The sequence below is a fragment of the Coturnix japonica genome, chromosome Z, assembly GCF_054131305.1.
Source record: "Coturnix japonica strain WE chromosome Z, WE-NBRP24, whole genome shotgun sequence".
In the NCBI taxonomy this organism is placed as follows: domain Eukaryota; kingdom Metazoa; phylum Chordata; class Aves; order Galliformes; family Phasianidae; genus Coturnix; species Coturnix japonica.
The window spans coordinates 72,445,004-72,472,286 of NC_140702.1; the positions used below are offsets into that span (position 1 = coordinate 72,445,004).

The following is a 27,283-nucleotide window of genomic DNA, read 5'->3' on the forward strand; positions in this document are numbered from 1 at the left end:
AAGGATTATGCTCTGTGCTACTAAGGATCACACCATCTCCTTGGATGTCATTGCCTATATTTGGATGATATCTAAGCATTCATCACAGCAGTGTGCTATAAGGTGATACCTCTGTTGGGAAACCCTGGGTTATGCCTGAGTTTACTTTCAAAATCATCACTCTTGGACTACACACTTATCCAGGGACTCACCAGTCAGACCACAGAAGGCTCCAAGAAGGGAAGGCTGGCAGTCAGTGAAGCTGTCTCTTGGTTAGCAGTACTCATACGTAAGTACAGTTAGGCTTTAGTATACTTAAACTTGTCATTTCATAATTAATTTCAGGCATCACTGTCAATCAGTGGTAATTTTCGCTCTGCTATCATCAAATTGCCAGCTCAGCTCCAGAAGTAATATAATATTGCAGAAGAAAGGTTTGTTCATGGGATAGCTCTTCCCATTCCTGATCTAGTTATCTTCACAGAGATGAACCAGGACCTGTGGACTCATTAATCTTAATTTTTTAATTTTACTTGTTTCAATTTCCGTGAAGACAAAAAGAAAGAGGGAGAGGAAGAGACCACTCTGATGTGTATCATTGAAAATCAATGGGATTTTTCTACATAGCAAGTCCTTTCTACCATTCCAGGAAAGCTAGGACAGGCTCAAATAAAGTATTGGAAATACTTTATTTAGCACCAAAACTGGATAAGAGAGGAAATAATCCATCATCTCGGGAACTAAGATGTACTAAAGAACATGTCTTAGCCCCAGTGGTTCTGCTGTGGAGCAGGAATGGCAAGCAGCAGATACAGGGCAGCTGAGCGTATAGCAAATCAACAGACAGAGGGCTTTTAAAAATCTTTTTGAGATGAGTTTACTATGCAGACCTCTGGGGTATTAATCGGTTCCACTTTTACTGTTTCCCATCAACTAACCATCTGCAGGCAACACCTTTTAACAACTTGCTGTAATACGTTTACTGGACATTTTGTCATTGTAGTATATTTGGGATATCAAAAAACAGCTGGTAGAAGGCCATAAACAAAGACTTTATTACGTATTGTTTATCATCACTCTAGATTTGGAAGGCTAACCAAGGAAGTTAATGTACAGAAACATTAAGATGCATCTTCATTGTTGCCAGAAAGGTTACTTCACTAATAATATGCAAATAGAGGCTTCACTGCACATAATGAATAATAGCTTCAGCTTAAAGACAGAAATTTCTTTTAGTTGTACTTGCAGTAAGACATTTTGCACAAATTTAATAATTAATTTAAAGAATTATCACTTCAGTGAAACTGAATACATTATTTATTAAATGTAATTGAAGTATTTATTAGGTGAGTAAGAAATGATGGACAACAGCAGGGGGTGGTTCTGCTGCTTTACGAAATAACCTCAGCTGGTCTTTACAAGCTGTGATATTGGTCTTCCTCTGTTGTTATAGCTGATTAATTATCTTCAGAAAAAATAATAATAATAATAAATAAATATATATATATATATAAAATTGCTTGTATTACCTGGTAAATTTTTTCTTATTGTTTGTTTCTTCCTTATGAATGAAGGAAGAAAGGAACTGGAATATCGTTAACAGAGACCACAGTACACTGACAGACTAAGCTCTAGTTACATACGGCCATTTTTTCCTCTGCATTCTAAAATTTAGGTTTCAAGTATGCCTGTCCATCATTTGACTGTATCAGCACCTTCCTAAAGTCTGAACATTAGTAGAAAGTAAACATTAGAGTTGTCAAGAGTAGCATTGACTTGCATTGACAGCAACAGTAGATGATACTTAACAACTAAAATGAACTCATGAGAACACAATGAAGGCTAAAAAAGCAAATCAGCAACACCAGTTGCCTGCTTATGTTTCTAGAATAGCGTAAAACGTTATGACTGGTTAAAATGTTTTAAAGTAAATAAATCTGAAGTCAGTCCAAGAGTCCTTGAGTAGCACTATGGGGCAAAGGAAACCAAGGTATGTGTTCCAGTTTCTGTCTAAGAGCCATTACTGGAAAAATGTTGACCCCTGGATATGCCTACAAAGGACATGATATGATGTAGCAAAGACAACAGCATGTGTTCCGTTCTGCAGAATTTATTCCACCTTCCTACCAACCATATGTTTCCACATAATCAAAAAACAGAGGTGAAAATGCAGTCTTAGCTGTGTTGGTTTCTAGATGAACTCAGCTAGTTCTCTCCATAATCAAAAATAAAATAAAATAAAATAAAATAAATATCAAAGTCTGAAGAACTATGAGGTTTACAGACACTTCAAATCATACTTAGTGTTTTTGTGCCCATGCTCCAAGGGTACAAGGAAGAAACTCTGAATTTTACTGTGAAAAACAGTTTTCCAGAAGCATTAAATATTTGTGCTTCCTTCTTCAACCAAATATATATATTTATCACAGCAGAAGAGATTGGAAAAATCTTCCTTTAAGGAAAAAAAAAAAGATATCTCTCCCTTTAACGCTTAAATAATTTTCTTTCCTTCACATCGTTATCTATATTTCTAAATGGTAAGCTTGATCATCTTTTAATCTATTTTCATTTAACGAGTATTAAGTAAAATATAGGCTGTCATACATTATTATGAAACTAGAATTTTAGCAATGGATTACTCTATCATAAGTAAAATGAACATCCCAAAATTATCCCCACAAAACACTTCTGTCATAACATGCCCACTTGTATTTTAAATACACCATCCCCAGTAACTATAGGCTATCAATATTGATGAGAACAGTTCAGTTGGAAGGGATCTTCAAGGATCATCAAGTCCAATTGCTGGGCCTCTTCAGAGATATCCAAATATTAGAGGATATCATTGGGGGTATTATCCAAATGTTTCCTGACCATTCACAGACATGGGACACCAACTACCTCTCTGGGAAGAGCGTTCCAATGTTTGACCACCATCAGAGTAAAAAAATCTTGATTGCAAGAAGCTTTACAGTCTTATGGACATGTGCATGACCTAGAAGTTAACACTGGATGCTACAAGTGACTGTTAGAAAAAGTGTTAGAGTTGATTACCCTTGATGCTTTCTCATTATGTAGTTACCATGTCATCTGCATCCCAGATAAACTTCTGTGGCATCCAAATGGAAACCAGCTCAAAGTCTTGGTATTTGTTTCTTGTCTTCCAATTCATGGCATTTATTTCCTTTGATGATTCTTATAGAATATTTATAATAATTGTGAATAATTAAAACTGGACTAGTTTTAAATCCACTGTACTGGGAAAAAATTGTTTGGCAATGGATAGTAAGAACTCTGACTGACCTTAGAAAACAGGTATTTCTTTGCCCCATGCAACCAATCTCAGTTCTCTAAAGAGCTCTGCTTCGTTATGCTAGTATTTTCCAGTAGCTTTTATTACAGCTACTATTATAGCATGATATGTCGGTATATTTTATTGCAGAATGGTTACATAGCTGCTTTAAAGTTAATTATCTTTACCTCAAAAACTTGTCAGATGTTGGCTCTGAAGATGTTCCTCTTCTGTCCCTGGCTCTCTGAACTGCTGATAAAGGCAGGGTAGTGTTCTGGGCAAACTTTTTCCTGTTTTCAGTGAGAAACCTTTCAACTGGCTTAATTGATTCTCCCACTTGACTGTGTATTACAAGTGTTTGATGGGATAAGTTTATATATGTCTATAAAAGTGAAAAAGTGATATACAAGAGACACTCGTGACTCATGGTCCATTATCATGATTAACTTCTTTGAAGTCCTGTAATGAACAATCTGTCACTTACAAGCTAGTAGTACATCACTGCTTAATGCGCTGGATATTTCTGTATTGCTAAAAAGCTAATAATCCATTAAGTAGCCTGTCTCACTATAGCAGATCTTTACCAGCCTTGGAAAGAGAGTTAACAGGAATCTTTTAGTATTTCTGTATGACTTCTTGGATTCTACTTCATGTAATAAAGTGTCCTCACACACTGAAAGTCTTGGCACAGCAGACTGTGTCCAGCACAGTCATATATTTATGCATTACAGATGTCTGCTATGCCTATCTTCTGTCACACTTTGGCACATTATTGTAAATTATTGTCCAGCAAACTCATTTCTGCTGAAGTGTCTGAACTTGTGTTTTCAGCTGTATGTTTGAGGATTATTCTTGAGCATTTTCTCAGATGGGTTTGAATTTTATGTTTGAGTTTTCTAGTGACAGTCTGTTGTGGGAATGTTTAATACTTGAGTCACATTAGCTTTAAATGTGTCCTGTTACCCTTTCCTACACTGGAAATCTGCAAGTATTCCTGGAAACACTGCTGCTCTAAGAAACATCCAACCAAGTCTCTTTTATTTTTTCTCCATTCTGCCCCACTTCCAGTAGTCAGGATCATCAGTTTACATGATGGTTTACACTGGTGTACACTCATTACGTGAAGGCAGACTTCAAAGGCACTGCATTACCAAGAAGAGTTGCCCAGTGAAGAATCTGGGTAATTTGTGTCTCAGAGGAAACTTTTCAGATGCAAAATATTTAAAGGAAAATGTGAATGGTCGTGCTTTTTTAAATTAGGGCACATTCATATGTAATTTACTGTAGGTAGGCAACAAGATTATTAATCCTATTGTTACCAACTCCTACAAACAAATGGATAGCATGTCATAGAATAATCCATAACTTCTTTTACTGATATGTTCATTCCCATCTGTTTCAGATGCCACTTCTGTCAGTACCAAGCTTAAAATATCTAGTGGTCATTTCTGAATCTTTTAGTGATGTTTTATGTGAACACAGCCTATTGAATAATACTTACTTTGCACAGTCCAATAAACACTTAAATCAGCTAGATTTACTTCCTCCACAACATTTATAGGGACTTGTTCCATTATGTCAAGCTTTGTGAAAGACATTTCCTTAAGGCAGAAAGAACATAGTTTTGCTGCATTTAGCAAACAATAATTTTGGTTACCAATATTAATTTCAGGTTGCTATTAATTCTTTTACATACACATAAACTAGTTACAATTATTTGCAGTTAAAATAAAATTTTCAAAAATCAATAATTCTAGCTGTAAATGGCACATCTATCACCTGCCAATTCTGTGCCTGGAAAAGAAGCATTTATCTACCTCAGGTAATAAGACAAATCTTGATAACAGTTCAATTTTTTATCTATACACTTTAATTATATTCATAAATATATTTAAATGATGTACAAATTTGGAAAGCACATATGAGTGGGCTTCATGACATACATCAATATTTACTGACAATTTCCACTATTTATTTGCATGCACCAGCTTCTAAATACTCCAAAGCAAAAGCAATCAGAGGTAACACAGTAAAGATAAAATGAAGTTTTAACAATTATGGATCTTAAATTAAAGTACCCAGATATGAAGCACAGTTTACAGCAATGGAAATGAGCAAAAAATATCGCCCTACAAAGCACAGTGTAAACAACATGATTAGCAACCTCCCAGGCCTGAAATAAAAAAATAACAACAACCCTGATTCATAAAACAGGCAGGCTTCCTTGGCTCCAAAATAAATACCAGCTTGTCAGACTGTTTGACTATATGAAGCACCTGGCATGCTCTTGATACTATCCAGGCTGTAAATCATAATGAGAAAATATCAGAGACCTGGGCTCAGTGACCCATGTGGTTCTTTTCATCTCCATGTTCCTGTGATTAACTATTCAAACAAGATCTACAGAGCCTGATCTAACTGATCTGCTTGTCTTTAGATGCTCAGGAGTACCTCTCCATCTGTTTTCTATGTATCCATCCCCGTGGCACCTGGAATAATTCAGCATTAAAAGCACAGGCAAGGCTTGAGTCTGCCTCCTTGAGCTATTGCAGCCTGAGCTTTGGGTTAGGCCCAAATCTTTACATGTGCTCAGGGGTGGGTGGGATTTTGCTTTTAATAAACTCCTACCTTTGCCTGCCTTGCAGATGCTGAACCACTTTAAGGTGCCTGAAGTTCACTGCAGGACTGCTTCCAGAAAGACCCAAAGAAGCAAATAGGTCCCCGAGAGGAATACAAGTGGTCTTCTTTGCTGGAACATATGATTTAGGCACAATTCAGGTGTTTAGGCAAGCTGGGTTCCTAGTTCAACCCAAAGGCAGGTGCCTGAATATCTGTAAGAGTCAAATCCTGTGTGTCTAAATTTGTATAATCATCAATACTTTTATTTTCATAGAATCATAGAATGGTTCAGGTTGGAAGGGACCCCAAGGATCATCAAGTTCCAATCTCCCTGCCACAAGCAGGGCCACCAACCTCCAGATCTGGCACTAGACCAGGTTGCCCAGGTCCCCGTCCAACCTGTTCTTGAACACCTCCAGGGAAATTATTGTAGGAGACATCACATTCATCAAATGTCCACTGTCTCCCATGGAGCCAGAAGTCAAGAGAGTGCAGGCAGAAGATTACCACTAGGAAGCAGGAGCTTCACAATCCAGCCTTTGCTCTTCTTTGCCCTTCAGAAAAGCTGTTTTGTCAGAGCTCTGGTAAGACAGCATCATCTCTAAGAGCCTGCAAACAACTAAAACATGATGTTCTTTTGTGGAGTTAAGGGATATTTACTATGTATATCAAATAAATCAAATGTGTTTATAGTATTTATTCACCTGCTTTATTAAATATGCCTTTCCTTTTCTCTCTCAAAGTGTCCACACTCCACTGTTCTGCCTGGCTTCTTTCACTTATTTCTCTAATTCTTATTTGTCATTACGTTATTTGAGAGACAGAGAGACAGAGAGATCCATACGGCTTTCAGGAAGAAAAGATTTAAACTTGCTGTGAATTAGTTTATTCATTGATTTCTCTTTTATGTCACTTAGAAAGCCTTAACTGTGAGACAATTTTTTGTCATATATCATGCACACTCTCACACTGAAGCAGCCTTTATTTGACCTCTTAATCAATCCAAGTGCCAGTGCAGGGAAAAAGGAGGCAGATACAAGATAGCTTATATAAACGCCAAGTTGGCTGTGTTCCTCTGAACCATCTGCACTCCTAGCCATGGTCAGACTAAATGTCTGCTAATGGCCCCCTTCTTCTATGATCCATTTATATGTCCCTAATTCTTTTTTTTTTTTTTTCCCTTTTTTTTTCCCCCCCCCTTTTTTTTTTTTTAAGTGGAAAACAAATGACATTATTGGACCTGCTCCGCTTCAATGCAGCTGTGAATTGCAGGCCTAGAAAGGGAGCCAAGGAGAAGTCAGACAGCAAAGCCTTTCTGCTTAGAGAAGCAAGGCCAAAACTGCTGATTTGGCTTCATTTCGATACATGATATATTTTTTTTAATCTATAAATTTTAATGTGGTCCTTAGAGGACATATTTTGGGCTGATGCTTTTTCCATTTCTTTTCTTCTTCCTCCACCCTTCAGAAGCAAAGAGGCTGTTGGACTTTTTCCGGGTTATAATTACCAGAGCTTGCAATCTGTTAATCCATCTGCAGATAGGATGAAACTTGAAGTCAAGGACAATTATATGTGAAGAAAAGATAGTGACCAGGATTGGCTTTCTGAAGGATTAGGCTTTGGCCTCAAAACAATGCTTCTCAGTAGGGCTTTGATGCTAGCTAAAAGGTGTATTTTGCAAGAAGTAAGAGAGGAAAAGTGGAGAAGAGCCAACAAAACAAGGACCTGAGTCCAGCTGGGAACTCCAGCTACTCCTGTGTTACTAATAATAATTAATCCTTGCTCTCTAAAACTGAATACAAGTCCTTAATGCTTCCTCCTAGAGCCTGGCTTTATGCACCAGCCGATCTTTGTGATGCTACTTTTCCCTGTGGTTAAAAGAGTTATATAGTCTATATTGACCCATTGCCAGCAGCACTAAACCACTGTCAACATCTTCCATACACATCCCTAAGGACATGTACCCATTCTTACTCTGCTCAGTCAATGTGAACAAGACTCTACTCTGCTTTAGAAAACCCACTGTCCGGCGCAGTACAGCACTGAGCACCACTTGTGTAGTAAGAATTGTCTATAGCCCTGGGAACAGTAATTGAGCCCTGAAGCAGTGAGGCTTGGGACCAAAACCTGGCTCACACTCTGGGTTTGCTCTGCCATGCTGAACCCTTCTTTGCTCATGATGTAACAGCATCCGGGTACAGCAGCCCAGCAATGAAGAGAAGACATCAAGATCACAGCTGAACAGTGAAGTATCATGATTATTGTGAGCCTTATGAGGGTGGACCATGCAGTTCTTGACTACCAAAGAGCTGATGCTCCTTTTCTCATGCATTTGCTCATCCATCCCTCTTCCCATTGCTCTCCATTGCTTTTTTAGATCAGAAATTGGCTAGCTCTTTTTGCAACACTATTTTGTTTTCAAAAAGGAAAAAAGAAGAAAAGTAAGAGAATGACTAAATGAAATCAGTGCACTGATACGTCACATTTCAAACAAAAAGAATATTGAGCCTTATTAACAAGTCATTATGGAAAGATACCACTTGATTTTTTCATACTGTGCACTAACCTCTTTATGTGAACCACCTGTCTTCAAAGCTACCTAGTGTCCATCATTGATTTTATATGGTGATATGCCCTTACCATCATAAAGTATTGGCCATCAAACAGAAGATTCAGTTCATTAAGGATGCCAGGGTTTTCAATGAAAACCAGTGGGAGATGGGTTTCTAAATACCTTGGATGTTCCTGACTAAATGTCTTGAATTAGAGCCTCCAATTCTGTATTTTGGATCCTGCAAATGACTTCTCATCTTCAGTAGTGCGCAGTAATAGCCCTGGGCATCAGCAGAGGGTATAGCTAGTCCAGTTCTCCTGAAAAGGAAGCCTGCAGTGGATAGTGAGTCCTGCCTGCCTGCTGTTTGTTACAGCCAGAGTAGAAAAATCAGGTCTTCTATGTGTTTCACTCACCTCTGCTGCATGATTGTTTTGAGTGCAGAATCAGTTCCCCTTCAACCAAATCACAGAACCATTCAGCACAAGAGACTGTCCTCAGATGAAGTTCACCTTATAGTCATAATTAACCTTGCAGGAAAGATATTTTCCTCCATCTTCTTTTCCCACAGGACCTCTCTGTAAGTGTGTACATGTGTACACACATGCAGCCTTTAGGAATATCTAATTTTCTGTGCAAAAAGCCAGATGTTGCAGATTTTTCCCAGCCCTGGTGGAGAGAGCAGGTGAGCTTCATTTTCTGCGTAAGGACTCATTCATTCAGTCTTGGCACCAGGGAGAGTTTGATTTTGGAGTTTTTAAAAATTAATTATTTAAGCAAAGAGCAGTGCATTGAGTGGAGGCTGCGCTCGCTCCTTCACAAGTCAAACTCAGACTAGTAGAAGGTGGAGAGGGTTGCCAGTCATGCTGCAAACGAGGCTTGTTGAGACAACGTTAATTGTGCTTTGCTGTGTCAAGTTTGCATTTCCCTGCAGAACTCAATCCACAGTCAGCTTATGAGCTACTCTCCCCGCTGCCTTGCCTTGGAGGCCCCCAAAGCCAGGCTTCAAAATTACTTCCTTCACTTTAATGCGGAGCTCTATAGAACTAAAGCAACAATCTCTGCGGTGGAGAGTGTGAAAGTATATTGCCAACATTGCTTAGGAGTTAGAGAAGAGCTATGCCTCCTCTTCCTCTGTTCTCCTGAAACTGCAGAGGCTGATTTATAAGTGCCTTTCCTTGCAAGCAAGGGGTATTGATGGCAAGCCACGCTGCCAGGAATAACACCATTAATTTTAATGGAAATAAGTCACTTATGACCCAAAGCTCTGTAATTGTTCCACACAATGTGTTGAATACATAAAGTCTAAGGTTTCCTCCTGTAGAAACATACTGGGATTTTCTGGCCCCATGCCTAAAAAAAAAAAAAAAAAAAAAAAAAAAAAAAAAAAAAAAAAAGTTTTCTTTGTGGAAAAAAAATATAAAAATAAAGAAACCTGCCTCTTGGAGGGAGCAGGTATTGGTTATAAAGGTGTTAAGGGAAATTAATTGTTAGTAAGACTCTGAATAACTAAAGCAGCTTAACTCCTGTTAACAGAGAGTTGTAAGCACTGCAAAATTTGATTCACAAAAAATGAAGAGTCAACACGTAAATAATCAGGATCCTCAGATGATCTCTGCTTTTTGTCACTGCAAATGGCAGATTGCACTGACTTCCCTATTTCATGTGAAATAATCCTGCATCTACCAACTGCTTATGTTATAGTTCATGTGCCCATAGATGAACAAACTGCCTCCCACTTCATGAAGAAATATTTGACCAGGAACTTGTACTATCCCATAGTACAAGCCACATCCAGCCTGGCCTTGAATGCCTCCAGGCAAGGGGCATCCGCAGCCTCTTTGAGCAACCTGTTCCAGTGCGTCACCACCCTCCGTGTAAAAAACTTCCTCCTAATATCTAACCTAAACCTCCCCATCTTAGTTTAAAACCCCTTGTCCTATCACTATCCACCCTTGTAAACAGTCATACCCCCTCCTGTTTGTACTTTCCCTTCAAGTACTGGAAGGGATTCTCGACTTCCCCAGCTCAGGAAGCATGGTGTGAATTGTTCCTTGTATTACAATACTTCTTTATTGTTTTCAGTACACACAGACTTGATACTTATTCTCAAAAATACACTGTAAATTCTGATGACAACAAATAAGAGGAGGAAAATCTTAACAGATTGTTTTCATGGTCACAATTTAAGCTTCAATCTCCTAGCCCAGATCAGCTTCCACCTGTGCAATGGGGATGTTTGGAGGCCTAATAAATGTCACTGTGTGCTCAGGTTATTCCTAAAATCACTGCCAAATTCTGAACAGACTATTAAGTGCTCAGGTACTACAGTAATGAACTCTGTCTAAAATCCTCCCCAGATAAGAAAGACAGACAGAGTGACCTTTAAATCTACTTGCTTTCATTTTGGTATCTTATCAGCCTTTTACAGTTTCTTCTTAATGTCTGAAAGTGCAGAAAGTTTCATCATTCATTTCAGCTGCTGAATCCAAATATAAAATTATTGGAGAAATACTGTCACTTGGTCCAGAAATAAATTACACTTTGAGGTCTAAAATGGGCTCATGCATGACTTTCCTAATGACTAAGATGGTATCAAGATCAGAATGGGCACATTCTGATGCAAGTTCTTCATTCACAGAAGAACACTGTATGCTATGGAGCTAAGCCATTGTTATAATTACTGTCTTCAATTTAGGGTGAGTCAGAATCAGCTTTTTCTCCTTCTGTTGAAATCAGCGTCTGAATCCCTTTCGATTCGCTTTGTATTTGTTGGAGTGCCTCCTCTCATCCTAGAGGGTTTTATGTCTCTTTGGTGAGAGTTCAAAATATTTTGTGTAAGGGACCCCTACAGCGTGCTTTTACTTACAGGGTGGTGGGCTGGTTTTTGGTCGGTCTTCTGGAAAACTCTTTGCAGGGCAGAGATATGAGCAGACACCATGTCGTGATGGTGGAGATTAAAATATAGCTTAAGAATAAAGAGCAGTTCAGGAAAAACATATTTACAGGATCAGAGGAGTTGCAAGAGACCCTTGGAGTTCATCTAGTCCAACCCCTCTGCTAAAGCATGTTCCCTACAGTAGGTCTCGAGTAACCATGAGCAAAAGCCGCCTTCCAAGCAGCCTATGAAACCTTAATAAACCTCATCTGAGTCAATGTACTTTGCTCATCATTCTTTTGAGAAATCCTTTGACTCAAACTGCACCCTCCTACTGGTGGAATTACCATCCTACCTTGGCTCTAAAATTATCTGAAGGAATGACATTTACTGAAACCTCATGTTACCTACCAGCCTCAGACTTTAGATATAGCATCCTCATTAGTGTAATTACTCTCCAGTGGCAGGGAGTGGATGCAGTACAGTTTTGGTGCGGAGTTACCCTCTACCATCCAGAGACATGGACATAGATAGTTTTGCAGGTTGTCCTCAAAAGTAAAACATTTAAGCATTCTTTAAGAGCTGAACAAATTATGGCAGTGTGTAATATTGCCACTGCAGTGAAACTGTTGGGCTTGAAATCACTATGTGTCATCATGTGGGTTTCACCTGCTTATAGACAGATTCCTTTTTTCTTTTCCTGGAACCTAGTTATTGCAATGACAGATAGAGAGATATGCTCTTGTGATTTATATCACAGCTGCAACCACGGTATGTGAAGACTCGTGGTAGGAGACGTGGTTGCCAGTAATCTAAGAGTTATTTGGATTCCAAATCCCATATTGTGTTGGCAGAAATCTTATGACTCCATTAAGCTGTGTTATACTGCATGGAAAATAGACACATCAATCATCTTCAGCTACATATTTAGAACTCATGATATTTAAGAGAACAATGATCTTTAAGATATAAAAATAGTATACTCTATCTATCCTAGCAGACTTAGTTCAAGTTACATGGCAAGTGAAATTGTCCCAGTGATTTAAATTCACTGCAGGGAATGAATTAACGAAAATTAACGTAGTAAGAAAGGTTGGCTGAGAAGAATGTGCATGTACAATGGAGCTGTGATCTATCCCAGAGCTTTGTGCAGCCTACCAGAAACAAAGTAAGTGAGTGCTGGGTCATGCAGTATGAAAAGTGATGCTGTGGGTGCTGGTCTGTTTCTCACCAATGGGTTATCTGCAATTGAAGGTTGGAAACCCACAGGATGAACTATTTATTGTACTTAGGGACAGTGAAGTGTTAGCCAAGCAAATTGAGACAGACTACATGTGAACACAGAGAATTAGGGTAAATGTACCATTCTGGAATAAATAGCTGCACAGTAAGCATAAAGAATGACTCAGAGGAGAAAAATGACAATGGGCTTATGTCCTGGAGGATGCTAAATCCAAAGACACCATGATACAGGATAGCTTTATTTTCTGTGTATCTCCCCCGCTTCATACAAAAGTGAGGTCTTTAGGAATACTGCAGGAAAATCAACATTCTTCCCCCATCACTATCTCCCCCTCCTCCCAACCCCCCACATGTAACATTTTATCTCTAGTGAAAGGAAAAGAGAATAAATAAATAAATAAACAAATAAATAAATAAGCCAGAATGAAGTAGAAAGTGCCAGATCAGATCAGACTCATGGGCTAGATTGTATATGTATCCAGTTTACAACAGCAGCCCCGGTCAGGTGCCTCAGAGGAAGGCATGAAAAACCTGCAAAAGGCAGATGTTGGGTAATCTGTTCGCAGTGAATGTTTCATCATAAATCATAACAGCTACAAATGGATTTAAATCCCGAAACACGAAGTCTCACATCTCTTTCATATAAGTTTTGTTAGCATTACCTGTGATCACTTTGGATATTCCCGCTGTTTGTGCAAATCCTACTAATTTCTTAACCCCTCCCCCATCTTGTGGTAAGCATTTTGATAGCCAGAATTTCTTGGTTTTGCATTTCCTGTCTTTCCATATATCTAAGCACTTCTTTTTCTGTTTGCTTTACTTAAAAGCACACAGTTCAAGGTTTATTCCTGGTTTTAAAGAATACCTCTAACTAAACATCCTTAATAATGAAAGTCTTGTTGTAATGGACCAAATCTCTCTGGTCAACTACGTCAAAAGGTTACATGTAGAGCTACATGTCTGTCTGTGCAGTTGATGGCTGTCATTGAAAACTGTCTTTCCTTCACTTCTGACAAGTTAGATGAGTTCAGTTCTTCCTCTCTAGAAGAAACAATTTCACATTTTCCTACGCCTCTTGCTTGGCTTGTGCCAAAGCTGTAAGGGTGAGGGCACTTCTCAGGTACAGCGATCTCAGTCCTTCCTGTTTTGCTTTGAAATGAAGAGAATGAAGTGTTCAGCCAGTTCAGAAGAGGAGCTTTAGGTTGTATTGCCCAATGGCTTCTTAATTCTAGGAAAATGAGAAAAAACAAGATAACAAAAACAAAACAAAAAAAAACAAAAAAGGCTTACCTAGGGTGCTTAACTTCCTCCTTCTGTCTATGGGAATCTTACAGTTTGCATGCAAAACTTGCATGCTGGGAAAGACTCTGAGTGCCTGGGAAAGACTAAGGTGGTATTCAATTACTGTCACTGATTCAGAAGTTGTAGGGATGACCAAAGGAAATTCCCACTGAATATATGGAAAAATTTTCACTTGGAAAGTAGTTATACTCGGAATCTGAAAAAGGCTTAGAACAACTAAGCATAACTTTGAAGCCAAACTTGCTCAGAACAAGGTTTTAAACCAGTTGACCTTGAGAGGTCCCCTTCCAACTTCAGATGATGTAGAATTTTTTTTATAAAGCATAATTCCTATCTAGGATTAAGATATCTGAAATTTGCTTAGGGTCCAAAATGTTACTTAGGATTAACCTCTTTAGAGACCAAATTCAATCCCTTATCTTCAAAATCAAACTCCCTTTCAAGAGAATTAAATGTTTCAGAGGAAAAATATTGATTGATTTTAGGAAGATTTTGCCTTCCCACAAACATTTCCAATGTTAGTCAAATTCAGTATTTGATCTTTAGTATCTTTTCAACTATGAATCCGCGGCCATGATACCCCTACAGTTATTTGGATTTATTACTGTAAGGAAATTTAAAGATGAGGAGAGATCAAACCAAACTAAGTAAAACATAAATAAATAAATAAATAAATAAATAAACTTCAACATTATATTTTGATTGTAAACTTAAAATATTAGATGAAAGAGCTCAAATATAAATCTGACAATTCCAGCAAGATGTGGTCATTAATTAAGAGACAGAAATAATTCAGGTTTTCTGTTTTTGATTTTGTATTATTTTTGTCTTTCAAAACCATGTTGAGCATTCTAGAAATTGTTTACACCGGATAATTAACCATACTACAATGATCCTCAGGCCAGTACTGTACTCAGAGAACATACTGCACCCTCAGAATAGAGCTCAGAGATGCTTAGGGTACATTTACATAGGAAGTGTGTGTTTACAGTATAGATGTTTTTCAAGTCCCCACAGCAGTGACGATAACAGTGAGGCTGGAGTATGAAGCAAATATGGGCAAGGGCATCCCCAGCATCTCCTCTTCACTCTCTTTTGTTCTGTCCGACCACAGTTCCCAGTTCTACTGGGGTCACTGATCTGCAAATCCTGATGGTATGGGGACATCTAATCCTGTTGTCACCGCTGAAACAAGTTCAGGTCATTACATCCCTTGGAGACTTGGTGAAGAGCATTGCAGAGAGCAACATGGGTGATGAATGGATGGGGTGATGGTGTAATTAAATCTGACATATGTTGTTATAAATCAAAACTGACAGAAATCCCAGAAATATTTTAGAAAGCTCTGTGCAGTGTGGAATGTCCGAGTCTTTCAAGCAAAACATAATACCAAAATCCTGACCTTTCTTGTCTTTATTGAAACTACAACCATATTTTAAATAACTGAGCTCAGAATGTGATGACTGAGGGCATAGCATCTCATGCTGCTCAAGGGCAGCAAGTTATACATCAGAAAGAATGGGTAGATCCATGTTCTCCCTTTACTAGGGATACATTATGAGCCTATTATCTGAAAACATACTCTCATCCTTAGGTATGAGGCTGGCAGCTGGACTTATTTCTATGCTCTCAGCAACTAGAAAAGAGGATATTGATCAGATCTTTCAAAAAATATTTTAAATGAAATCTAAAAAAATCAAATAAATAAATAAATAATAAAGAAGAAAGAAAAAAGAAAAAAAAAGAGGAAAAATACCTCAACTCCTTTCAAAATTTGTATCTTAAAAAGACAAGAAATCTGGAGATGTTATGAAGTCTGCTGTGGACTTTTCTGGTGTTGATGGTTCTCCCTAGAAGCTGTTCAGGCCCTGCCCTAAACACCAGGAGAATAAAATTCATGGCAGGCAGGCTGTCTGGAAATCAGATCATGACCTTCTGCCTGCCCTTTTTTCCCCCACAGGTTTGATTGGAAATAGGATTATTCAGTACTTCCTGTTCTGAGAGCAGGTTGGACTTGGTGACCTCCAGAAGTTCCATCCAACTGAAATTACTGCAAGGTTCCACAGCTCCCTCCTAAACAGTTGTGTAATAGTAAGGAGCATCTGTCATACTTGGCCATAATTCAGTTTATGCTTTTTCTTTTGTCCTAGCCAAGGACTGAAATAAAGAATTATACGATTTTGAAATTAAAATAAGTGGTTTTAATTAAACGGTGTTCTCTCCTTCTCCTGAGGCTACAGAGTCTTTGAGTTGCCGCTGACAATATTTCACATTAGTACACCACTGGGATTTATTCTTAGAAATTTCTGTTATTCTGGTTCTGTGTGTTCCATGAGAAGAAAGGAGCGACCACAAAGAAATATTTTCCCTGTTTCCTGATGTTTTCATCTGCTAAGATTTCCAAGTACTTGGTTGCTTGAGAGGAAAACAGGAAGACCTAACACCAAGATTAAGAAAATCAACCCAGAAACGACTTGCAGAGCATTAGTTGTCATTAGGCTAAAAGAACTTCAACAGGATGTATATGCTATCCTTCATACCCTTCATCCTTTTCGACTAGTTGTTCCGTCATAGCCAGAAAAGCCAAAGTATCCTCTTTTCTGTCAAAACAAGAGAGTGGTTCATGAATGCTGCCCCTCTCCATTGATGTCATGAAGGCCTATCCTGTCATTTCCTGCTCACAAACCAAATTGGCAAGAGATGAATATTTTTTACCAGGCCCACACGTGTAACTGTCTTACAAAGCACTCAGGACTGGGTATCAGTCAAAACAAGCATATGTGAAGATTTACCATTTTAGCAGATGGAAGCAGAGCAGCTCAACTGCATACAGTAAAAGCCTTAATATTTACACAGCTGGCAAGTTTCCTGTGGTCTGAAGCACTGGAGCTTTTGCTTTTGGAGACAGAAGAACTAAATCAAGCTTTAATTCAGAAAACATTTTGTGTTTAAAGTCTCAAGATGCTATAGAAAACTTCCCCATGGGAAACCAAAGCCAAAGGTTAGGATATTTGAGGAAAAATGTGTAGTTTGTATTTTTTTTTTTCCCTCTGCTCACCCCAACCTGAAGTAAGTCAGTGATATGACAAGAGCTCAGTTCTGGATTTGGTGACATTTTCTACAATTGGGCTTTTCTTGACTCTCTTCTTAGTCCAAAGATCTCACCTCTTACCTCTCCTGACCAATATAATTGTGTTGACGGAACTCTGCAGTAAAATCAACTTCTGAATTTTATTTTGTTGCTTCTGTGAAGCCCAGTGTAACCGGAGAGCGTGTTATGAAACCAGCCATTAATATTGCATGGTTATGAGTCACTTACTACATAGGGATTTTGTCTGGAGTAAAATCCTTTTCTTGGAAACATTTTCAGTTGGAAAGTTAACCATTTCTGACAGACTGTTCTTAGCTAGAACTGTCTTGTCCAAGAGGAAGTCGAAATCTTTTTCTAACACCATGTAAATTAAAGAGTGTTTGTTCACACTTTTCTTGACAGTCAGAACCAAGTGAAACTTTGCCAGAGTCGAAACCTGTAACGGGAATGAGCTGGTCCTGAAACACCTTTCGAAGGACAGTTCAAAGGAAGGGATAATACTTCTCCCACACTTGGTGGTGTGAGCACTGAGGTGGGATTTATAGCTGTTGACTTTGAGCTTTTGCCCTGGCAGAGCAAGGTGAAAGATGGACGAGCCCCGTTCAGATTCAGGCAGAAACAAATCCTGATACTTTTCCCTTTGTGTTTTAGCTGCAGGATAACACTTCTATTAAATTATAAGGTTCAGCTTCTGTTCAGGAAGTGGATGTTGATATCTCCATGTTGGAATAGTCCAGCACCGTGCTGTCTTCTCAACTGTATCCTGCTTTGCATGACACAATATTGAAGTCAACAAAGTTGCCTGGATAGGGATCTGGCACTATTCAGTCCCCTTTATTTGCATACAATCTGCTCTTTAAGTACAGAGGTGGACTGGGAGTCTTGGACTATGGTCCCAACAGTTCCTATAACCATGCTTTGCCTTCTGAAATAGAAACAAATAAATAAATGGAGTTGTTTCCCTATCTTTTATGGCTGATTGAGCTAGGTATTGTACCTCAAGCTTTATACTGTATTATTTGTGCCTTATTCCATCAAACAAAGCTTCAAAGCAAAACCACTTTTGGTTGTGCCCCATCGTTTTCTACACATTGCTGTCATGCTCTATATGATCTATGTTCATTCTTCATCTAAATCAAAATGATTTGTTCCACCAACTCTCTGTACAAATTATAGTCATATAATTGCTTGTCTGCAGTCTGACCATATTCAGGCAAATAAGTGACCAGGTTTCACTGATGCCACTCATGTATATGATTACACTCTGGATAGGGTACCTAACTCTTCCTAAACAGAGTAACCAGAGAAGCCCCCATAAAGATCTTTCTATTTGCTTTATACAGTCCTGAAGTATTTTGTCTAATGCACAGAATATTTTATACCATCAATCTAAGCTGACAATTTTTGGCACTTTATGTAGACAGCAGCATGTGTAATCTTCCGAAATGTTCATCACTTCTCCCAGCAGCATTCCAGTTGATACTTACTGGGACTCCTGATGTGAAGATTCAAGTCTCCCCATAGACTCAAACCTTGCTTCTTTGCTGTCCTACATGTACAAATAACAGCAATTACATGTTCCTAGCTTTAGAGGGAAAGTGGTGGCTTTCATCACAGATTGCATGGGTGTAGGTGGGCCAAGAGTTCAAATCTGTTGTGTCACAAGCCTTCTTCATCTTCAGTATTCACCCTATACTCAATTTTGCCATTGTTTGTTTTTTGGTTTTTTTTTTTTTCATTTAACTGGGGAATATTAAAGACAAAATTAAAAGAACAAATTGATTCTTAATTTGTAATTTATGGAGGCAGTATGGAATATAAAAGCTGAAGAGCTGAACCCTCAAGGAGTACACACCCACAGCTGAAATAGGATCAGTTGCCCTCATCATAGATTCATTCTGGTCACTCATTGCTTTCACATCAGCTCTTACTAAGAGTGCTAGATATCAGACACCTTCTTAAATTTCCACAGATCTCCAGTTTCTTTTCTTTAAAGAAAGCACCCATTGATGTAGCCAGCATTTTTCCCTCTGGCTAGATAACACGGGACACAGTGATGAAGCCCCAGGAGAGTACTGGGCTAAGCAGGGAGTTGGTTCATCATACAGTATTTTAGCAGAAAAACATGCAAGGAAAACAACAAGGACAGCTACCCAGCATAATAAAACCTAAGTGATTTAAAAAGCAGCAGTGCTAGTATGAGGAAGGGAGGGAGCTGGGGGGGATGGGAGCTGGTTTCACTTGCCAGACCAAGGGTAGCAAAAAAATTACCCTGATCCGATAGACCATGTGAAAAGGATATTACCAGGGTATGAGAAAATTATTTTAGGGGGACAGAATGTATTTTTTTCTGCCTCTTTTCTAAAGCCCTGTTATTTTGCTGTTCTTGGCTTGCATCTGTTAAATGCTGGAATGTCTGCAGGGACATTTTGAAAAGCTGCACAATGTCAATTAAATTTGCCGAGCAGTATATCTTTTTGGAGTACGTGTGACCTTTTCTGTTTGTCATTTCCTGGGCATCACACCAAGTGATCCTCTTAGGATGCTGGCTTTGTGGAGCAGGCCCACAGCAGCAGGACTGCAGGAACTGCAGGTTTCTGGGACTGCTGCCAACCTCCGGATAATTGCCATCAGCAGGAAAGAGCTAGAAAAGCTTGGCTGAGTCCATCTTTTACAGATAGATTGACCCCTTTCTGCCACTGCAGAATCACAGACGTAGAGAAATACATCTCCAAAAAGACAGAGGGGAGGGGAAGAAGGGCAGAGAGGAATGATTGCAGCAGGAAAGCTACATCTGATCCGAACAGGGGAGATTTGGAGGTTACACTCACTGCTTCCCTATCAACAGTATTTTTAGCATCTTCTGTTTTTCGGCAAATGAATCTGAGAATGAAGTTTAAATGCTCAGCTCCGCTGTAATAAAATGAGTGTTTCTCTGAATGTGGAGTCATTGCTCTGAGAGCGAGGTGGGAAGGATGGGAATTTAATGCCCTCATGCGATGCATCTGCTGGGAAATTGTAAAGTATATGCAGCAAGCAAAAGAGAGAGAATGAATGTGTTCTGAAAGCCACTGCAGGTGCTTGGAAGGGATATGGGAGAGAGCAAAAGAAAGAAAGCAGTTTGATTGACCACAGCTCAGTTCAGCTGGCTATTTTGAAAAGCAGTGAGAGCCCCAACTGCACCTTACAGAAGCAGGTTGTGGAAGGCAGTGTCTTTAACATCCCTGTGTCCAGTACAAATCTAACTGGGGTAAATGGTGGTAATGCCAGGCAGTTATTTCAAGATTCGTTGTTCCTCCATGTGCAAACCCACGTCAGTGCTATGCATGGGGTTTAACACCAGTACAGATAGCAAAGACCCACAATGAATGCAGCACAGGAATTTCCAGACCAGACCTGGGATTCTCACCCTGAACCCCAGCAGTCTTCCTGATGCATCTCAGCAGAGCTGGGGCAGGTAACATCGAGGCTGACCTTGGAGTGTGTCCTTGGAGTGTGTTCAGAGAAGGGCAACAAAGCTGTGAAGTGTCTGAAGGACAGGTCTTATTGTTCTGCCTGGGGCAGAGAAGGCTCAAGGGAGACCTTATCATTCTCTACAGTCCCAAAAAGGAGATCATGGCAAGGTGGCAAGGCAGGGTTTGGCCTTTGCACCCAGGTAGCAGAGAGAGGATGAGGAGATGGCCCCATGTTGAGTTGGGGAAAATCAGATTGGATATTCAGAAAAAAATTTTCCCAGAAAGAACAGTCAGACATTGACCCAGTCTGCCCAGGGAGGTGTTTGAGATCTGTGGAGATGTGGCTCTTCAGGATGCGGTCAGTTGGCATAGTTGAGATGGATTGATGGACTTGGTGGTTCAACCTCAATGATTCTATGATTCTAACTGTCTGAAATACTAAGCCTGCCCTAAGCAATCCAAAGCAATGAGGCCCAGGTCCAGTTCTGTCTCTACTTGCAGAATGAAAGAGTTGAGGGTTAAGGAGGGAAGCATATTCACTTCAGTACTGCTGAGTGCCCTGCTAGGTACGGGAACTGTGATTCTGCCTCCTCCCAACTCTCCTTCCTCCACTCACTGAGGAGCAGTGGTCATGCAAAACACAGAAAATCCAAGCCACAAAAATGCACAAAAATAAGTAAAAACTCTGCAAATCAAAGATCTCTATGAAAACAAATGCTCCTGAGACTAAATCTCTCTGCTGTGTCTCTATTAAGTTGTTCAGTGTTATAAAAGCAGTAACGTGCAAATTCATTCACTAGCAGTGCTGCTTTTTCACTTCCCTCACCCATGATCTATCTCTCAGTTGCCAACATAAATAATACTTGGGTTACAGTAATGTCCTGTGGCTCCAGACTGAGGGAGCTTCAGTGCATAAGGTGCTGAGCAAACATGTATGGAGGCATAATGCTGTCAAAAGTTATCCAGGTCATATAATCTGTGGCTATATTCCTTCCTCTGAAGAACACACTCTGCTTGGCAAATGCTTGGCCTTCTTCTGTACATGACACTCAGTGTCAGTGAGTGACATCTCACAGATGACACATTATTGGTAGAGCAGGTGCTGGTGGCAAGGGCTATATTTAAAAAGCAGAGGTCTAAAAATGGCTTTGCAAGGCTCTGCTTTTAACAGCTCTCAGTCATTTCCAGAGCAAATCTGATTCTTTTACAAGGCCTTTCTTCCCTTCCTCCACCAGAATGGGAAAGCCAAGAAGTGCTTCCCTGGATCACCAGAAAAAAACCCACATAATCTGGGGTGCACTGTGTTGATGATTCACTTAAAAGATGAGCACTTCAGAGGAGTTTCAAAAGCTCTAAATTAGAAGGGTTTTATTTTTGTTTTTTTTTACAATAAATGAGACAAATCCCCTGTAAATTTATCATTGGAGCAGCTCCTATACATCATAACATAAATCTGCCTTCATCATAACCCAGTGTTATTCTACAGAAGGACAGGTGAACATATTGCCATGAACTAAGAAACAGCGTGCATTTCTGACGTGCCATTCATTCTCTGGTAACTGCATATACTCAATTCAGAATAAAAACGTGATAACCTCTTCTGGGATTGGCACAAGGCTGAGCATGTGTATTAGGGTAAAGCGGTTTGCCACTCTAGGCAACAGGGATGATTCTGAGAGCCAGAGGGTAATTTAGGGCTGTCAAAATGATGCCAAACCACCAGCACACCATCTGCAATGACTGGGAATTGATGGCAGCCCTTAAATCTGTACTGCTGTATGAAGGATTTCCCAGTCGTTATGCTCCAACAGTGTGTTTGGAGTTTAGGTGTGAGTTTGCACCAGAAACATCCTAGACAAAGCAGAAAAGCAGCTTTAAGCCTTTTATTTTGGGCCCAGGATGTAGGTTTACTTTTTTTCTCCAAGCAGCCTCCACTTGATCCACTTGTGAGTGAATGCTGAGGTTGGTAGTGAGATGATAGTATACTGGCAGAAAAAAAAAACTAGCAGTATCATTCATTTTAGTTTGAAAAGCCTTGCCAGACTTCAGCTTGTAATGTGCTATCCAATCACTTTTTCTGCATGCTGCTTAGAGTAATCCTAGTTCAAGTGTGGTCTCCGATAAGTGCAAGGGAACAAAGCTGAAATTTAAGCAGTCTAGATACCTGTTCATCTATTCTGGGGAAATTTACAATAATTTTGTTTTTTGCTTTTATATTTGTTCACCTTGTTTTGTTACTTTGTTTTGGTTTTAGTGAATATATGTTAAGAAACTACACATTATGTCTGGAGGAACTGTCCACATCACAAATTTGTTCACTTCTGTGGAGGACATGTATGTAGGAAAAGAACTCCATGCTTCATTTTGTTTCCACTTTCCACCCTCAGTTTACAACTGAGACATGTAAATGCTTCTCACTGAAATCAGGAGGAAGACCTATGCACATACAGAGAGGCAGGTGACAAAGGTCAATATCAAATCATCCTCCAGTACCAGGTGCTGGAAGTCACAGTGTTGTTAGTTGACCTGTCATTCACTTCCATTCCTCTCTTTAGCACAATGTATTTAAAAAGAAACCAAGGCCAACAGCTCTATCCAAGCCAACAAAAATCAAACCTCTTGCAGCCTAGGAAACACAGGGACTAATAGTGGCTCAACATCAATCAAGAGGTGGACACAGAACTGAGAATGAGGTTCAAGCCAAGAGCAAAAAGGCATCCATGCAAACAACTGCAAAGCTGACAGAGGAGTAATGTAATATAAACAATTTATCTCCTTAAAATGAAATAATCAAATCCCCCCTGTTAACAGTGAATTGCTGTCTATGCACCATCTATGTTATTTGGATACAAACCCAACATGGTTTTGACTAATGGCTACTGCATTGTTTTGAAAGAAAATAAATGGGAAAAAGGAGTTTTCACTCTTTTGTGTTATTAAAGAAAAGGTCTCTACCCTCCTTCCTCTTTGTGATTCCTCCAACCTTCAGCTACAGATCTTTTAATGTCAGGGAGCAACGGCTTGGTTTAGATGAGTCTGGAATAGTGTACATCTCTGGGACAGGACAAGGTCCTAAATGAAAAGACTTCTTCCATGAAGTTTCCCTGCTTCCCTTGTATACTTGGAAAGCTCAGCCATTTGAAACAAATACCAGGTATTCTGCAAACCTTGCCTTGTAGACATGTCATATTTATAGGCCAAGAGGTGAGTATTCCAGTACCATTTACTTTGCAAGAGCCACACTAGTGGCAGTCATACCCACATATCTTCCTGTTTCAGCATATAGACTTCCTCTCTGGGCAAGCAGATGTTTCAGCCTTGAGCTCAAATTAAGTTCCAAGTTATCCATATAGTACTGTGCACAAGTTGTCCATGCCTCTGACTTGAAACAGTAAACCTCTTTTAGCTCCGTGGAAACTTGTAAGAGCCTCATGGGTGATCAGGAAACTTTTGGTGACTTTACATTGAGCTTGCAGGTCACAAAAATATACAAACAGAAATCAAGCAAAACATTTGTATTACGCAGCATGAGTGTCATCCACGTAAAAAGCCTTATTCTGTCTTCTGGTTTGAGGACTTTTCCAACCCTCCTTTCTTTTTTAAGTATTAAGAAAAATACAAATAATCATTTTATTTCTTAAATTAACTTACAGAATGCTGCAATGCTATTTTCTCACTCGGTCTGAACTGTGTGTGAAGATCTCACACTCTTATTTGTGGGTGCAGATATGCCTCCCCTTTACACAAAATAAACACACAAACCCTCCCTACTTCCTCTCTTCTGTTTAAATTTCCCTGTGATTTAGGAGAGACACATGATGATCTTCTGCAAAAGTAGGAAATAAATTATAGCCAAAATAGCAAAACTAAAATATTTCTCCTCTAAACATGTTGTTTTTTACTTTATATTTCTTGGCAGCCTAACAGTCTGAAAACATCCACCTGAATTCTCTGCACTCAACAGAGCAGCCCAAGGATAAACCCTCCAGTAAATCCTACGTGACTGAAGCTGCAGGAGCCTGACTGTGAGTAAAAACATTTTAAATATGATTGCTATACCTGTTAGCAACCAAAGAGCCCTTTTGGAGCAAATAATTTTCTTGGAAACATCTGAATCCAATCATTTAAAGCTGAGAGCCCACATCTATGCTACACCAGAGTTCTAGTCCCTACGTGGTCCATCCACTGCCTCAAAAGAAAAGAGTTTACCTTGTCCATCTGTCATTTAAATGGTAATGAGTTAAATGAATTCCACCTCACTTCTGAGCTTCAGAGCAAGCTTGGGTTTATTTATTCATGTAATGACACAGGGACAAGTTTGACATTGCTGAACATGTCCCAGATTTATGGAAAATAAAACTGTACTAATCTAGTGCATTTATTAGTTTTTCTGTCAGATGCTTCTGTGAGTATCCAGAGATGTGAGTTTGCTCTGTGGTTCTGTCCTGATTGGAACAGCATCTCCTGAAATGTAAATGTTATCTTAAGGTTGTAAGCTGTTGAAAACCACCGTTTTGGCAAACTCCAATTTCTTGGTAATTTGAGAAAGCAGCTGCTATGAAGCTGTATGGCACAAAGAAATCCTTTAAAGATGGATAAGGCATATCACTGATTTGACACTTATTATACCGCTTTCAAGGGTGAAAATTCAGGATAGATGATGGTATGTCTTGATTTTATATAATAAATAAGTGACCTCTCACAAATATACATACCAGAATGTTATGTCTGAATGAAATTATTAGTCTACACCTTATGGAGCCTTCTGAGATCTTCTGTATTAAACAGAAAAAGAGCAAATAACCTAATGCCAGATATAATTAATTGGTATCATCACGGATTCATATTGAGACAAGTGCCTGATTCAGAGGGAAAATGTACAGATTAGACAATTGTGTATGTCATGTGACAATAACCTCTGCAGCTGGTCTCCATTAACAAAAATAAAAATTACAAGGTTTAGGTAATCAACAGCTGGTATCAACTGGTATTATACCTCAACAATGCCTCCAAGGTCTGTCAAGGTTATTTTTTACCATCTGGAGGATATCTTGTGTTGGCCAATGTTGGAAGCACAATAGATTTTGCAGCTACTTTGGCAAGTCTCTGAATGCTTTCTTGTATGAGTGGAAAACATGCAGCATGGAGTCAAGAAACATGATATTCTGACATGTTTTAGGGGGTGGTGCTGTCATAACTAGTCATTCTAGGGCTTTTTAGTGTGTGAGAAACTGCTGACAGGGGAATCATGCTGTAGGGAAGTCAGCTTTGGGTTGTGCAAATCTCCATGTCTGGGAAGAGTTGGAGTTGGGTTTGGTCTCTGCAACTGGGTTCTGAGCAGTTGGTTCTGGAAGTGGAGGTGCTCCTGGGAACTGAACCTATGGTGATGGATGTGCTGTCGTACACTTTGCCTGAACTTCATGGTGAGTAATAAAGGAGCACTAGATTTCAAATCAGAAAACTAAAGTCACCATTATTCAAGCTAAAATAAAAGATGTTTCTCAAAAAGAAAAAGAATTGTCTAGTATTGTAGGCAAGAGACCTTACTCTGTAAGTAACTGTACTCTGTAAGTACACTGGTGTGCTTATAATTTTGATGTATCACATCTCAAAATTAAGGTTCTACATCAAAACTGGAGATGAAAAAGACTTTCAGGATAGATTTTTTAAGTAAGAGGGGAAGGTGAGTATGAAACATCTCATGTTTAGTGACTGCTCCATGGTGGTCTGATAGGAGTTCTGATAGGCACTGCAGGAGGCGTCACTTGTTCTGTAAAATGTCTGCTGTGATAAACCTTCTCCCATTCATCTGTGACTTTCTACTTGTCTACTGAGAGACCTCAAAAACGGCTAATCACCTTGCTCTACGCTTCAGTCTCCTAAAACACAATTGTTTAGCTCTGCTTCCTCAAAAATCAAGTGAATCGTTTTTATTACTGTCTTATAGCTACAGGGCTCACCCCACTGAGTTCATCTTCTGCAATCTCATGGGTTGGATATGGTCTTGCAAGGTGTTGCCTGTGCACATTGCCCAGTGCAGTGGTTCTTTCTCTCTGCAGACACCTCTATCACAATGAGAACATATTTCAGGTGGTGCATCTCTTCTTTCAAACTTCAGTTCATGTGATGAGGTTCACTCCTTCTGCAATTTACATCTTTGAATTAGCACTGATACCTCCCTACAACACACAATTCTTGTGAAACTTGTTAGCTATTCTTAAAATAACTAGAAAAATAAACAAGGCTAGAAATCATTGCTGAAGCTGACTAACAGACCAGCAGAAAATTCAACAATAAAACACCTGTATCATAAAATCAGTATTTTGCAATAAAGCACAAGCTGAGAGATGGCATGGTACAATAGTTCCTTTTTCACATAAAATACCATAACCCCATGACAAAAGCACTGAAAGACACAAACTGAGCTGAAAGGGAGTTATCAGTGCCACAACTCCCTGAACTACAGCACCTTGTCCTTTCTTAATGTAATTCCTCCTTGGGCAGCATATGTTCTCTTCCCCAGAGCTCAAAGCACAGAAAGGAGAAATCATAAAGGGAGCAGAGTAAAGCAATAAGGTTTACATGCATCTTCTCTGTGTACAAAGGCTTTGTGCCACATTGGTGATCTCAGAACATCTACTTAACATCCAGCTGACCTTTAGGTGAGAAAAGCGAATGATATGGAACTACTTGCCCTAGGTTCTTGGATGTAATTGCTCTGCTCCTCCAGTATTTGTGCTCTGCTTATATTTCCATTTCCATAAAGAGCTCTGCTCTTCACTATCCCTAAGATCCAGGGATTTTAAGGCCAAAGAATCTTAGATTACCTATGTCATAGGTTGTTAATTTTTGTGTATTTGTCCCCAAAATTGAT

General features: G+C 39.3%; 1 protein-coding gene across 4 annotated transcripts in view; it reads left to right on the forward strand.

The window, feature by feature from the left end:
- The window catches only part of LOC107305714 (urea transporter 2-like), a 276,540-nt gene that overhangs the window by 143,823 nt on the left and 105,434 nt on the right, over positions 1–27,283 (forward strand). For all 4 annotated transcript variants that reach the window (XM_015848224.3, XM_015848225.3, XM_085528187.1 and 1 more), the window contains one exon: positions 24,329–24,434. The gene's annotated coding sequence lies outside the window, so the exon portion shown is untranslated. The remainder of the gene's footprint in view (positions 1–24,328; positions 24,435–27,283) is intronic.